Here is a 15,148-nt window from a genome sequence, read left to right as displayed (position 1 = left end):
AGTGTTTCTGCGGGAGAATAAGATATGAAAAAGAGGCATTGAAAGGAAAAAGGGGAAATAAAAGACTGGCAGAAAAGAGAAATCACATCATTCTTCCCACCCCTACCAGTAAGATCCTGAAACTGCAAAAAAGAGCTCTCAAACTAGGAATCCTGCCCATGAAATGATTGGGAATAGAGCAAAGCGATCCCCGTCCATACAAAACTATTGCAAAAAGCCAGCAAATGTAAATTAAAGGCTTTTTGCTGATAAAAAAAACTCTCCCCAAAACAACTGCAAAGCTAAAGAAATCCTTTTAAAAGCATAAGAGGAAGTGAAATGTCACCTTAAATTGGAAAAAAAAAATCAACAAAAAGCATTGATAAATTTGACTACATGAAAAACATTTTGCATGACCAAAAAAAAGACAAAGGACAAACTGGGAAGAAATATTTGCCCTTATGTCACAGATAAAGGGATAATTCCCCTAATGTGTAAAAAGAATTTTTTTTTAATTTTGAGAGAGGGAAAGACACGAACAACACAATTCACGAAAAGATATAAAAAATGCCCCTTAAACATGAAACGTTCAAATTCACTCAGTAAGATACATGCAAATTAAAACTACATAGAGATACAGAGACTACCCTGGTGGTCCAGTGAGTAAGACTCCATGCTCCCAGTGCAGGGGGCCCAGGTTCAGTCCCTGGTGAGGGAACTAGATCCTGCATGCATGCAGCAACTAAGAGTTTGCATGCCGCAACTAAGAAGCCTGCATGCCACAACGAAGATCTGGCATAGCCAAAATAAATAAATATTTAAAAAAAAAAAAAACTACATAGAGATACAATTTCTCACCGAACAGATGGGCAAAAATTCAAAACTTGACAATACTCAGTTGGAGTTGGAGTCGGAGTCATGTCACAAGGACACAGGAGCCAACTTGACTGGCCAAACTTGATACATCTGATCCTCCCAAAATCAGGTACAATAATAATGCTATTGGAGAAAAATAGGAATTCATGAGCCCATATCAATAATTAGTAAAATAAAGAGCAAAGAAAGGAGGAAAGGTAGGGCATACCATCTGCTGTAACAAAAATATCAGACTGGGTGGCTTAAACAACATTCTCACAGTTCTGGAGGCTGTGGAGTCCAAGATCAAGGTGCTAGCAGATTCAGTGTCTGATGAAGGCCCACTTCCTGGTTCATAAATGGTGGTCTTCTAGCTATGTCCTCACATGGCAGAAGAGGAAAGGGACCTCTCTAGGGTCTCTTCTATAAGTGAACCAATTCCATTCATGAGGGTTCTGCCCTCATGCCCTAATCACTTCCTAAGGCCCCACCTCTTAATACCATCACATTGGGAGTTAGTATTTTAACACATGAATTTTGAGAGGACATAAACATTCAGTCCACTGGATTCTCCCTCTTTCCCCCCAAAATTCATGTCCTTCTCACCTGCAAAATACATTTATTCCATCCCAGCAGCCCAAAAGTCTTAACTGGTTCTGGCATCAACTCCAAAGTCTCATCCAAACATCATCTAAATCAGATATGAGTGAGACCTGAGGTACAATTCATCTTTTTTTTTAAACTTTTTTTTTCTTTGATATGGACCATTTTTAAAGTCTCTATTGAATTTGTTACAACATTGCTTCTGTTCTATGCCTTGGCTTTTTAGCTGTGAGGCATGTGAGATCCCAGCTCCCCGACCAGGGACTGAATCCGCACCCCCTGCATTGGAAGGCGAAATCTCAACCACTGGACCTCCAGGGAAGTCCCGAGGTACAATTCATCTTGAGGCAGATTCCTCTCTATCTGTGAACCTGTGAAACCAAACAAGTTATGTGTTTCAAGATACGATACTGAGACAGGCATAGGACTGACATTCTCATTCCAAAAGGGAGAAACAGGAAAAAAGAAAGGAGTGATATGTCCCAAGTAAGTCCAAAACCTAATGGGGCAAATTTCATTAGGCCTTAAGGCTTGAGAATAATCCCCTTTGGCTCCATGTTCTGCCTTCTGGACCCACTGGGTTCGCAGTGTCAGACCCATGGCTGAAGGTTGCAGATGCAGAGGCAATGCCGGACTCATTCTGTAACCATTATACAGTAAAGATTGAATCAGGCAACAATCATCAATGAATGCTAAATCTAGGGGGAGATTTGGTTGAGAAGTACTATATTTGCATGGTTTTAAATTGTCTCCCCATATACATCTTATTAATTGCAAAGGAGAAAAAAGAATTAGTATTGGAGAAATTAGACAACACCTCTACTGGATAGCCAAAATTACATCACTAACGAAAGACAGACTAGTGTGCCTCCAGATGGGATATCCTGAGAGAGACACAACCTCAGCTATACAGTATTCCAGCCGAGAATGCATAACTTAAGTTTAAAAAAAGGAAGCATTGAACAAATACAAAATAAAGAATATTCTATGTTAAAAAAATACAAAGCATCGGAGTGGGGGAATACACTCTTCAAGAATGTTAGTGTCATAAAAGTTGTCTGTGGAAATATTCCAAATTAAAGGAGGTTGAAGACATGACAATTGAATACCTGACTGTAGACTGGATCCTGTCTTGGAGAGAAAAAAAGGCTATAAAGAACATCACTAAGTCAGCTGACTAATTTGGAATATGGATGGTAGGTTAAAGTATTATAAATTTATGAACTGTAAATGTATGTGCTGTTGTTATGTAAGAGAATATTCCTATTTTTAGAAAATAACCACTGAAGTATTTAAGTGGTAAAGGACCATGATATTTATAATTTACTCATGAAAGTTTCAGAAAAAGTCTCACATATATAATTCTATACATAGATATATAGTTAAATATAAAGACACATGCATAGGGGCTTCCCTGGTGGCGCAGTGGCTGAGAGTCCACCTGCCGCTGCAGGGGACGCGGGTTCGTGCCCCGGTCTGGGAAGATCCCACATGCCGCGGAGCGGCTGGGCCCGTGAGCCATGGCAGCTGAGCCTGCGCGTCCGGAGCCTGTGCCCCGCAAAGGGAGAGGCCACAACAGCGAGAGGCCCGCGTACCGCAAAAAAAAAAAAAAAAAAAAAAAAAAAAAAACCACACACAAAAAAAGACACATGCATATATGCATATATAGGTATATGTGTATGTACATATTTGTATACATATATTATATATATATACACATACATACATATAAAGAGGAGAGCAAATAAGGTAAATAATAACAAGAGGTGAATCTGCGTAGAGTATTCTCTGTATTATTTTTAGTTTTGCAACTCTTGAAAGTTTGAAATTATTTCCAAATAAGTTTTTTTGACCATGTAGTCTTTGTTCTTTACTCTGTAACTGTGGTAAATGACATTGCTAGATTTTTTAGATTCCAACTCTCCTGCATATGTGGTATAAACCCTCCTAAGATAGGTATGAGGTTTCCCTTTTTAAAGAATGTAGTTTTACTTTTTAAATTTATTTTTTATTGAAGTATAGTTACAATGTGTTAATTTCTGCTGCACAGCAGTGACTCAGTTATACACATATATACATTCTTTCTTATATTCTTTTTCATTATGGTTTATCCCAGGATATTGAATGTAGTTCCCTGTGCTATACAGTAGGACCTTGCTGTTTATCCATTCTACATGTAATAGTTTGCATCTACTAACTTCAAACTCCGGGTCCATCCCTCCCTCTTGGTAACCACAAGCCTGTTCTCTATGTCTGTGAGTCTCTTTCTGTTTCTTAGATAGGTTCACTTGTGACATATTTTAGATTCCACATATAAGTGATATCATGTGGTAGTTGTCTTCCTCTTTCTGACTTACTTCACTTAGTATGAGAATCTCTAGTTGCATCCATGTTGCTGCAAATGGTATTATTTCGTTCTTTTTTATGGCTGCGTAGTAGTCCATTGTATTCCTTTTTTTTTTTTTTAAGGATACAGCCATAATTTTATTACAAAACCATTCTTTTGGCATTAGTTGGTTACAGTGATAGCAAGATACTGTGAGTGTGGCAGAGCAGCTCTAATTGCATAGCTCTAACTGTATTCCCTGCTTTCTGAACCAAAATGTAAGTGACTCATATCCTTTACATATGCGTTACCTGCAAACATTAATGCTGCAAATCTTGACATACACCGTTTAGGGGGAGTTGATGCTAAGGGGTTACAGTATATGTTGAAAGGCTACAAAGGTTCCTTTGGGAACTTCCTGTTTCTCCTCCCTCCCCTGAATTACTCTACTTAACAAGAATCAAATTACTTAGAACTAGTCTGAATAGCTGCAGCACCCAAGGAGCATCACACTGAGTTCATGTTAAGAAGCAGTACCTGTGTAATGTGCGTTTTACACCACAGGCAAAGGGAATGATTGCTCTGGTTTTTAACTCCTGCATTAGAGTCTCTTAGAAAAATAAAAGCATCCCATCAAGTTCTTCTAGATGGTGTTATTGCTGTACATTTGTAGATGGGTCACTTTCTGTGCTGTGTTTGCTTTGAAGGGATCTTCCAATATATCTCCAATATACCTTTCTTATAGTGTCCTTTTCTTTAGCTAGGATTTCACATAACTCTAATGCTTTATTAAGAATGTCTTCCTTGGGCTTCCCTGGTGGCGCAGTGGTTGGGAATCCGCCTGCCGATGCAGGAGACACGGGTTCGTGCCCTGGTCCGGGAAGATCCCACATGCCGCGGAGCAACTAAGCCCGTGAGCCATGGCCGCTGGGCCTGCGCGTCCGGAGCCTGTGCTCTGCAACGGGAGAGGCCACAGCAGTGAGAGGCCCGCATACCGCAAAAAAAAAAAAAAAAAAAAAAAAGAATGTCTTCCTTGATGTATAACTGATTCACTTTGTTGTAAAGGAGAAACTAACACACTATTGTAAAACAGTTATACTCCAATAAAGATGTTAAAAAAAAAAAAAAAAAAAGAATGTCCTCCTTGTTGTCGTATTGGTTTTCTAGCATGTCTTCATAGATGTCCACGAGAAAGGCAATTGGGGGAACTGTGACTTGGTTGTAAATCAAGTAATTGATTTAACAGGTTGGGATACTTGGAAAGACCACGATCCTGCAAAATCCCTTTCGAATAGTTCCATGCACTTTCATTACGTGGTACTAGTTTGATCGTTTCCAGAGTGTACTGGACTTCTCTCTTCAATACAGCACGATCATTGTAGCCCGTGGTGTTAGAAATTACAAACTATCTTTGGTTCCAGACAGTTATTTCTCACATCCTCTTTGAGAAGTTGGTCTACATACTGCAGCTCATTATCCCCAAAGTTAAAGTCCTGAATAACCCATTGTCGATGTTGCCAAGTGTGATAATTCTTTGCATCCTGATTAAGAATATCAGCAATAAACTCAAGCTCCTGAGATGGGTCTCTCAGCCATTCCACGAGCACTCACCTTTGCTGCCAAACTTGATAGTTTTGGGGGCTGTTCCTCAATTATTGCTGGGATGTAGTTCATTTCCTCATGTAGATCCTTTTGAAGTGACTTTAAGAGAACTCTCCGAAAATACCACACTGTGTAATTGGCTGAATTTAACTCGATAGCATCTCTGGTTAGTTTAAAAGCCCGTTCACATCTCTCGTCACGCTGCAGGACAGCCCGGAAGTAATCATAAACATCCTGAAATTTTTCACTATAAATGATCTTGACCGCTGCATTGGGGCCATCATTCTGCAGCACTGGATCTATATCAGCCCATTCTGCCCTGTCCCTGTACCGGACATAGGTGGGCGAGCCCAGGCTCAGGAACCCCTCGTCCATAGGGGACGCCGGCGCCTCTTCTTGCGGCGGCTGGGGCGGCTGCGTGTCGGGCTGACCAGGCTCCCCGCCCTGCGCAGCTGCCCGGACGCCGTCGGCGGCCGCCATGTCTCCTCGGCCCGCCGCGAAGGAGGCGGCGGGCGCCCCGCCCCTATTCCATTTATTCTTATCAAAGACGGACATTCCTATAGTTTGAATAGTGAAAAAGGTTTTCACACTTGTAAAAAAAGAGCAGTCTCTTCACCAGAGGGAATCACTTTCATCTCCTTTACCAGATTCTCTTAGTATTTATCTGTACTCTCCAAATGCAATGTTTGATTTTTCAATTTTAGGAGTTATCTGCCACTGAGGAGAATGAAGATTTATATTTCCTACGTCGCTTCTCCCTACATAAATAATCTTCCTAGTCTGCCTTCTATATAATTATAATTATGACTAGAGCAATATTCAAGGATTACAATTTCATCACTTTTTTTTTTTTTTTTTTTTTTTTTTTTTTTTGCGGTACGCGGGCCTCTCACTGTTGTGGCCTCTCCCGTTGCGGAGCACAGGCTCTGGACGCGCAGGTTCAGCGGCCATGGCTCACGGGACCAGCCACTCCGCAGCATGTGGGATCCTCCCGGACCGGGGCACGAACCAGAGTCCCCTGCATCGGCAGGCGGATTCTCAACCACTGCGCCACCAGGGAAGCCCCGATTTCATCACTTTTTAAACCCTGTTCACAACTGAGCCAATATAACACTGTGATTTCCTTCCCTGTACAATTTTTTTGTTTTCCCTAGATTATTTGCCTTGTTTCTCGTTGCTAACTTTTAAATACTTATAATTAATTCAACTCCAAACTCTTTACCATTGTCTAAATCTCCTCTCAACATGTTCAACTGTATCAGTTATACTATCGATTTCATCATCTTGAAGTATCTTCTGTAGCTTTCAGAACTGCTTCTATCCGGACTGGTTGACTTCTGTTAGTTGCATCCTTAGCTTTCTCTTTACCATCATCCTAGAGATTCCCTTTGCCCTTCCTTTATGAGGGTTCTCCTGTTTCCTGTATCCAGTGCCTTCCTCTTCTTCATTTATGCCCTCACTTTGGTGGGGCTTCCCGAGAAATGGTTGAAGTAAAGTGTCGCAGGCTGAGGTCCCCAGGAAGGAGACTCTGAAACAAAAATTAATGTACAAAGCTTTTATTAGGGAATGTTCTTGGGATGAACATCTACGGAAGAGAAGGAAAGGAAGCAGGTAGAGCAGAGGGAGACGTTGAGCTATGATGAAGTATCAGTGAAGGCCTCAGCTGACTGGGCAGTTCTGAAGCTAGATATTTTAGGAGTATTAACTCAAGGTTAAACCTGAGACCCTTGGGTTCACAATGTCGAAAGGTAGGCAAAACAAGAGAAGTTACTGAAAGCACCACACTTGTTTAATGCAAATTGACATCCTTTTTCCTTCAGCAAGTTAAGCAGGGAGCAAAAAAATAAAGAAGGGCATGGATGAAAGGGACACACAATCTTATCTGAAGATCCAGTCCCTCACTATCTTAGCCACTGCAGACTCCTAGCCAATACAGTAAGTCCCCTACATAGGAATGAGTTCCATTCCAAGAGCACATTCGTAAGTCCAATTTGTTTGTTAAGTCCAGCGAAGTTAGCCTAGGGACCCAAGTAACACAATCGGCTATATAGTACTGTACTGTAATAGGCTTATAATACTTTTCACACAAATAACACATAAAACAAACAAAAAATAAAGAAAACATTTTTAATCTTACAGTACAGTCCCTTGAAGAGTATAGTTGTCCAGTACTGTATGTCTGTGGCCTCTGCTAGCAAACTTTTCTTCCTCCAATCTGCACGAGAAGGTTGGAGTCACCTAACAATCTGGTATGGATGTTGCAGTTTTCTGCAGAAAACTCAACTTGACACCCTCCCATGGGAGCCTGATGCTTTGCTCAATGCTGGAAAACTCTCAGAAGGCCAGGCATTTGTACTAAAACATTCACTAGGGGAGCTGTGGAGTTTCAGTAGCCATGAGTCTTAGCATAGATCCTATGAGTAATTCCATAGGCTTTCTTAGGAACACAAACACCTTGTTTACTCAATTTCCAGGTAAAAACGTATTTTCCACCTTTTAGAAACTTTTCTGAAAAATATATTCAAAAATAAGTTTTACATAATTATGCTTATGATATTTTTAACGAACATGTTTACAATTTGACAAAATGAGGTGGAAAAAACTCAAAACAAGTTCACTTTCAGGGGAAGGAATAGATATTACAAATATTTATAAACATTGTAGTGGGTGGACCTTTAGAGTGGTCCTGAGTTGGGGCAAGGAGACAGGACTTCACAGCCCTGTGTTGACCAGTCATTGGATGCAGGCTGGCTCAGAAAGGGAGTGTCCTTGGATGAAGCAAGTCTTATTCATCCCTGTAAGGGGGTTTTGTATATTTTATTTAACCCCAAAATCCAAAATATCATACGAACATGTAATGAGCATAAACATGAATAAAATATTTTACTTTATTTTCATACTAAGTCTTTGAAATGTGGTATGGGTTTCTTGTTTGTTTGCTTGTTTCTTGGCCACGCCACATGGCATGTGGGACCTTTTTTCCCCGACCAGGGATCAAACCTGCGCCCCCTGCACTGGAAGTGCAGAGTCTTAACCACTGGACCGCCAGGAAAGTCCTGAAATGTGTTATGTATTTTACACTTATGCCACATTTCAATTTGGACTAACCACACTTAAAGTGCTCAATAGCTACATGTGGCTAGTGGCAACGATAGTGGCCCTAGATAGGTGTGTTATTATATGCACCAGGATCTATGTACAAAATGTTCATTACAGATTTTTTTTAAATTACTTAAAAGTATAAACACCCCAAATGTCTATCACCAATAAAATTATAAATAAATGATGACATAATTCAAACGATGGAATGGTATATAAACTAGAATTAGACACAAAAATATAGACGAATTTTACAAATAAAAAAGTAAGAAACGAAACAATACGTATCGCTACTTGGCAACCACCAGAGTAATAATTGTTTGGGGCCAGAATGATCACTGAATGCTAAAACTAATAGGCAGAAGTTCGATGAGAAACAGGATATGTACATAGTCTCAAAGTCCCTTCCCACAAGACACATTTATTTTTGCCTCACAATTAACAACTTTTTTTTTTTTGGCTGCACTGCACAGCTTGTGGGATGTTAGTTCCCTGACCAGAGATTGAACCTGGGCCCTCGGCAGTGAGAGCAAGGAGTCCTAACCACTGGACTGCCAGAGAATTCCCTACAATTAATAACTTTAGAGTGGGGAACCTTGGCAGATGCCACCTTAACCACGTGATCAAAATTAACATCAGTGACAGGACGAGTAGATACCGTGTGCTTCCTGATAGGATGCATGGAGAAGTATACAGCATCTCTTCTGGATATGATATTCCTGCCAAAAATGCATAACCTGAATCTAATTATGAGGAAATACCAGACAAATTCAAGCTGAGGGACATTGTACATAGTAAGTAACCTGTAATCTTCAAAAGTGTCAAGATTATGAAAGACAAAGATAGACTAAAGAACTCTTCCAGATTAAAGGAGACTAAATTGACAAGAAAATGCAATGTGTGATGCTGGATTGGATCCTGGACCAGAAGTTATTTTTTTTAATGTTCTTTTCCTATAAAGCACATTAGTGAGACAACTGGCAAAATTCAAATAAGGTCAACAGATTAAATAGTAGTGTCAATATTAATTTCTCGATTTTGGTAACTGCGCTATGATAGAAGATAATAGCCTTATTTTTAGGAAAAACAAGTATTTATGGGTAAAGGGACATTATATCTGCAATTTATTCTCCAACAGTTCTGAAAAAAAAATCTGTGTGCGTGTGGAGAGAGAGAGAAAGAAAATTATAACAAACTTTGTAAAATGTTAACATTTGAGGAGTCTCAAAGAAGAATGGATGGGAATTCTTTGTATCATTTTTGCAACTTTTCTGTAAGTCTTTATTTCAAGATACAATGTTAAAATAATACATATATCATATATAATTCTTTTTATATAACAATTTTAAAAGACAAAACTAAACTATGTTTAGGGATACATGCACAGTTGGTGGAAGTATAAAGAAAAGCAAGAAAAGTATTTACTACAAAAGTCATGAGAGTCGTAACCCTACAAGAGGGGAGTGTACTGTGATCCAGAAGAGTCAAAGGGCCTTTCATGATGCTAATAATGGGTGTTGGTTATACAGGTGTTTGCTTTATCACTATCTGTTAAACTGTACATATAATTCTTTTCTGTACATGTATTATATTTCAAATAAATGTTTAAAAAAGAAGAGAATAACCCTGAGGAGACAAAAAATTATAATATATTTAAAAAAAAATTTTTTTTTTTTTTTTCGCTGCACCTCGCGCCTTGCAAGATCTTAGTTCCCTGATCAGGGATTGAACCCTCGCACTCGGCAGTGAAAGCGCGGCGTCCCAACCACTGGATCGCTGGGGAATTCCCCTAAAAATGTTTCTGTTTCAAAATGCTTTGAACATTTAGCAGCTTCAGCAAAACAGGAATTGCCTTAAAATGTATGTTATTAATAGAAATATTTTTATTATTTATAAATAATATGTTTATAAATATACCTTTAATTTATAAAATTATTACATTTTAATTTATTAATTTTATAAAATGGATAGATTTGTAATATTATGTTACGACTAATATAAATGTTACATGTCAATTATACTTCATTTAAAAAAAGATTTTGGTGAATTGATAAATAATTAGGTTAATTGGTCAGTCAGCTTTTTGTTCATCTAGAGAGTTAACCTAGAACCAGACATGAGTGGGAATAAAAGTCATGGTCATCCAGGACACCAAAGTAAAAGGCAACTGCAGTGTCAGAGGCATCCATTACCTTTATTAGGAAGGTGCATAAAGAGCAAACCTGCGTCCAGCACAGTTGAGACAAGATCCCCTAGTCTGACACTGCCCTGTTCAGCTTCTAGAAAACTACATCTTCTTGCAAACTCCAACAAGTCTCTTAGATTAGTTCTGCTCTACATGGTCCCTGTTCCTTGAACTAGTAGTTCCTTTCTTCAGTTTTTGCCCTGACTCTAACTGGACTTCCCTGAAAATCTGACCTGTGTCTACAACACCTCCCAGGGCAGACTATAGTGGCTATTGATCTCTATTTTTCTGACTTTATTTATTTATTTATTTCGCGGTACGCGGGCCTCTCACTGCTGTGGCCTCTCCCGTTGCGGAGCGCAGGCTCCGGACGCGCAGGCCCAGCGGCCATGGCTCACGGGCCCAGCCGCTCCGCGGCATGTGGGATCCTCCCGGACTGGGGCACGAACCCGTGTCCCCTGCATCGGCAGGAGGATTCTCAACCACTGCGCCACCAGGGAAGCCCCATTTTAAATTTTCGAGAAATATTTTAGCCAACAGTTATTTATTTAGGCTTCTGTGCCTGGCAGTGCATTGTGTAAAATAAAATAAAGAAGATGTTTAAAATGTTTAATTTATTTTTTGATAAGTGATAGTTTGACCTGGTTCAAAAGTTTGAAGAGAGAAAAATGCCCCTCTCACCTCATCTTCCAGCTGCTTGGTTCCCCTCCCTGAAAGCAACCAGTGTTATTTAATTGTGACCTCTCCCAGAAACATGTTTTAAGTGTATGCAAGTACATATGTAAGACATTTTGTTTTCTCTCCTTCCTTACACAAATGGAAGCATGTCAAAAACATTGTTTGACACCTTTTTCTGTTTTTTCACTTAGTATATTTTGGAGACCACTCTCTAGCAGTACATGTAGTAAAAAAAAGACTTCCTCTTTCTTTTTTAAGACTAGATACTCGTCTATTGTCTATTTGATAATAGCAACACAGCTATAATGAAAATAATATTAAATATAAAATAGCTAAACTTTAAGAGTTTTACTTATTAGCATATTTAATCCTCTCAACAATACTGTTAGGTATGATTGTTCTTCCCACTTTGCAGAGATGAGTGTTTAAATAACTTGTCCAATGTCACAAAATTCATGAGTGAAGAACAGGACAAGCTATCTAATTTGAGGGGCTCAGTGCAAAGTGAAAATGTGGATCCCTTATTCAAAAAGCAGGGGCAAAGTACCATTAAAGGCAATCAAATATACAGCTTTTTCCATTCTTTCATGGTCTCTAACTTGTCTCACCATGGTGCTTTTTATTTGCTATTCAATGTCATCTAAGTAAAGAAAAATTTTAAATTTAAATCGTTATTATGAAATTTACCATCCTTCTTCATATTGTGCAATGCCAGTTTTAAAGAGCATTTAACTCCTATGTTGAATCACCGAAATTTTACAATTTGTATTTTGTAACTTGTACTCACACGTCTATTTTATTCTTACCAGAACAATGGGAACTCTGGATAAATGAACTCAAATGTTTTGATCTCACTTCTTGATATGTGCACATTCTACCAACACTTTACTTTCAGCTTCCTGATAAGCAAGGAAGGACTGAAAGGAAAGGGAACTCTGGGTTGCCTTGTTGCCTCTTCCTTCTCTGTCATCATTTTCAGCATAAGTGATTGGCTAACACGGAGAAGTAACGCAAGTAAGAAATGATATGATATAGCTCCTGGGTCTTCAATGTTTCTTAGAAAACCGTCTTCTTTCTGGCTTCAGAGCAAGTTCTAGTTCAAAAGGAAAGCATGGCCTCTCAGTGCTTATTCAGTCATACATGTAACACACTTACCTTGTACAAATTGGCTGAATTTCTCATGCATCATGAGTCCACCAGAATTCTGTGCTCATGGAACATCACAGATGCTATTTGCGAATGAGGTGGCAAGGAATGGTGACACTCAAATTGTTCATAGCTCCTCTGCTTCAAGAGGCAACATCAAATCATGAGGCCCTTCCGAGAGTGGGACCCTGTGTGACTGCACAGCTCACACGCCCATGAAGACAGCACTGGTGACAGAGCAGGATGCAAATCATAATTTATTTAACCATTCCTGTAATGAAGTGCATTTAAATTTTATTCTCTATACAATGTTTCAAAAACAAACCAATAGCCGTGTATACACAGATTATCTAAAGATTTGTAAGTAGGGAAACATTTATTACACTTTTTTCATTTTATTTAATGTGCTCTGATATAATCTTAATTGTATTCTCTGGTTGAGATTCAAGCCTTCGTTCTTGTGAGTAACTCTATGATAATAATAAACAGCCCCATGTTCCCAGACTTTTCATAGAATATAGAAGATAAATTCTAGAGCATAAAACAGTGCCTGCCGCATAGTTGGTGCTAAATAAATATTTGAGGAATGAATGAATAAATCCCTAGGGATGGAATTGCTGAATTAAACGTTATTTGCATTTATAATTTTGATGGCTATTACCTAATTGCCCTCCATAGATGCTGGAACAACTTATATTTTCACCAGTGATGAAAAACATGGCTAATCCCCTCTCCATTGCCAACACAATATGTTAGCAAGCGTTGTCTTCATGACCTGTTAGTATCTCAGTGGAATTTTATTTTTTGTTTTTTTTTTTTTTTGGTCATACCTCAGGTGATCTTAGTTCCCTGATCAGGGATCGAACCCTCACCCTCAGCAGTGAAATCACGGAGTCCTAACCTCTGGACCGCCAGGGAATTCCCTCAGTGGAGTTTTAAATGCAAGTCATTTAGTAAAGTTTAGCATCTTTTCATTTGTTTAAGAACCATTCTTATTTTCCTTTTATGTGAAATTTCTGTCGTATCTTTCGTCCATTGTTTTCTAGAGATTAAAAAAAATATTTTCTTTGTGAAATATAACATACATACAGAAAAAATATATACGTTTTGGGGGTACATTTTAATAAATAGTTATAGAGCAAATACTTGTGTACCTGTCACTTGATCGAAAGTAAAACACTGCCAGCCCCTACTCCCAATCAAACAAAACTCCTCTGCCCCCGACCAGCTCTCCTGACTTTTATTGTGTTCATTTCCTTTTTTTCCCTTATTTTACCTCCTAACTATGCATCCCTAAAGAATATAGTTTACTTTTGCCTGCTTTTAAACTCTATATAAATGGGATAATACTAGATATATTTTTTGTATCTTACTTTCGTGTTCAATATTACCTCTACCAAAATTTATTCATGTTGTTGAATATAACCATCATTTATTAATTTTCACTGTACAAATATATCACAATTTAACCATTTATGTTTGGTAGACATTTGGGATGTTTCCTTTCTGGGTCACTGAGGAACAACGTTGCTATGAATATTCTTGTAGAGTCATCCTGACACTTGAAATTCTGCATTCCCTAATAACATATATGTAGTAGTGGGACTGCTCTGATAGAGTATGTATATCTTAACTTTTACTGGATTATATCAAAGTCGTTTCCAAAGGGGCTGTACCAGTTTACACTCCGACCAGCAGTATACAAGGATTGCTGGGCTTTATTTATTGATTTGTAGGAGGTCTTTATATACAGCATTATGGAAATTAGCCCTTTGTAATACGAGTAGCCAGATATTTTTTTCCAAGTTTACAATCCCTTTAAAGAGACACTGATGTTATTCCCCCCTAGAGGAATGAAAATGTACCTGGAAAAAATGGAGTATTCTAATTTTGAAGCATTTAAATGAAAAGCAAGAGTTCTGGGCTAACCTTCTTAGCACTCAGTTTGCTACTATATATGTCATTAATACAAATAATCTTACCAGAAATGTTCATGGAATGCGCTGGAAAGCAGCATGTCAAATATAATAATAAAGATAGTTAAAACCTGAGTGTTTAGCCTGTGTCAGGCACTATTTTAAATCCATTGTATGTATTAACTAATTTAATCCTCGCAAAACCCCTAGGAGGTAGTTACTATTTTTTGCCCAATTTTACAGATTTATGAAATAAGATACTGAATTGCAGGTGTTCTCTAGGGCTGATTTGAGCAATATTAATAAACTCAGAGAAAAGATTCTTTCTTAATTGATAAAGATGTTTTCTTTTTATAATTTGTTTTCTCTCTTGGTAGTGAATGATACCCCATCCTGGGCTCCTCTGCAATACACCTCAGAGCTTTCTCTTTTTTCTTTGAAGACAGATAAGGTGTATATATATCTTTCCTCCAACCCTCATTCACCACCCCCGTTCTTAGTGTCACAGAGCTGTCAGACATCTGCAGGCAGGACTGGGAACCAGAGGGTGCTTGGAGCAAGTGGGGAAGGGTAAGAGAGAGACAGAGATGGAGGTGGGGGAAGCAGGGTCACATCCCTATGTGGGTAGGGGAAGAATGATTTCTTTCCGATAGGATTTCTTAACCTGGGGTCCATAGATTAGGAAATCCACGAACTTGGATCAGGAAAAGGTAATATGCCTGTATTTTTGCAAAAGTCTAACAGAAAATTAAAAACAGG

The 15,148-nt window shown here is 38.7% G+C and overlaps 1 pseudogene; it reads right to left on the bottom strand.

Moving 5' to 3' along the window:
• Nucleotides 1–4,327: 4,327 nt before the first annotated feature.
• Nucleotides 4,328–5,845, bottom strand: LOC131746971 (protein farnesyltransferase/geranylgeranyltransferase type-1 subunit alpha-like; annotated as a pseudogene).
• Nucleotides 5,846–15,148: the final 9,303 nt, after the last annotated feature.

The sequence above is a fragment of the Kogia breviceps genome, chromosome 19 (genome assembly GCF_026419965.1).
Source record: "Kogia breviceps isolate mKogBre1 chromosome 19, mKogBre1 haplotype 1, whole genome shotgun sequence".
Lineage (NCBI taxonomy): Eukaryota > Metazoa > Chordata > Mammalia > Artiodactyla > Physeteridae > Kogia > Kogia breviceps.
This window is presented reverse-complemented; position numbering and strand designations above follow the sequence as displayed.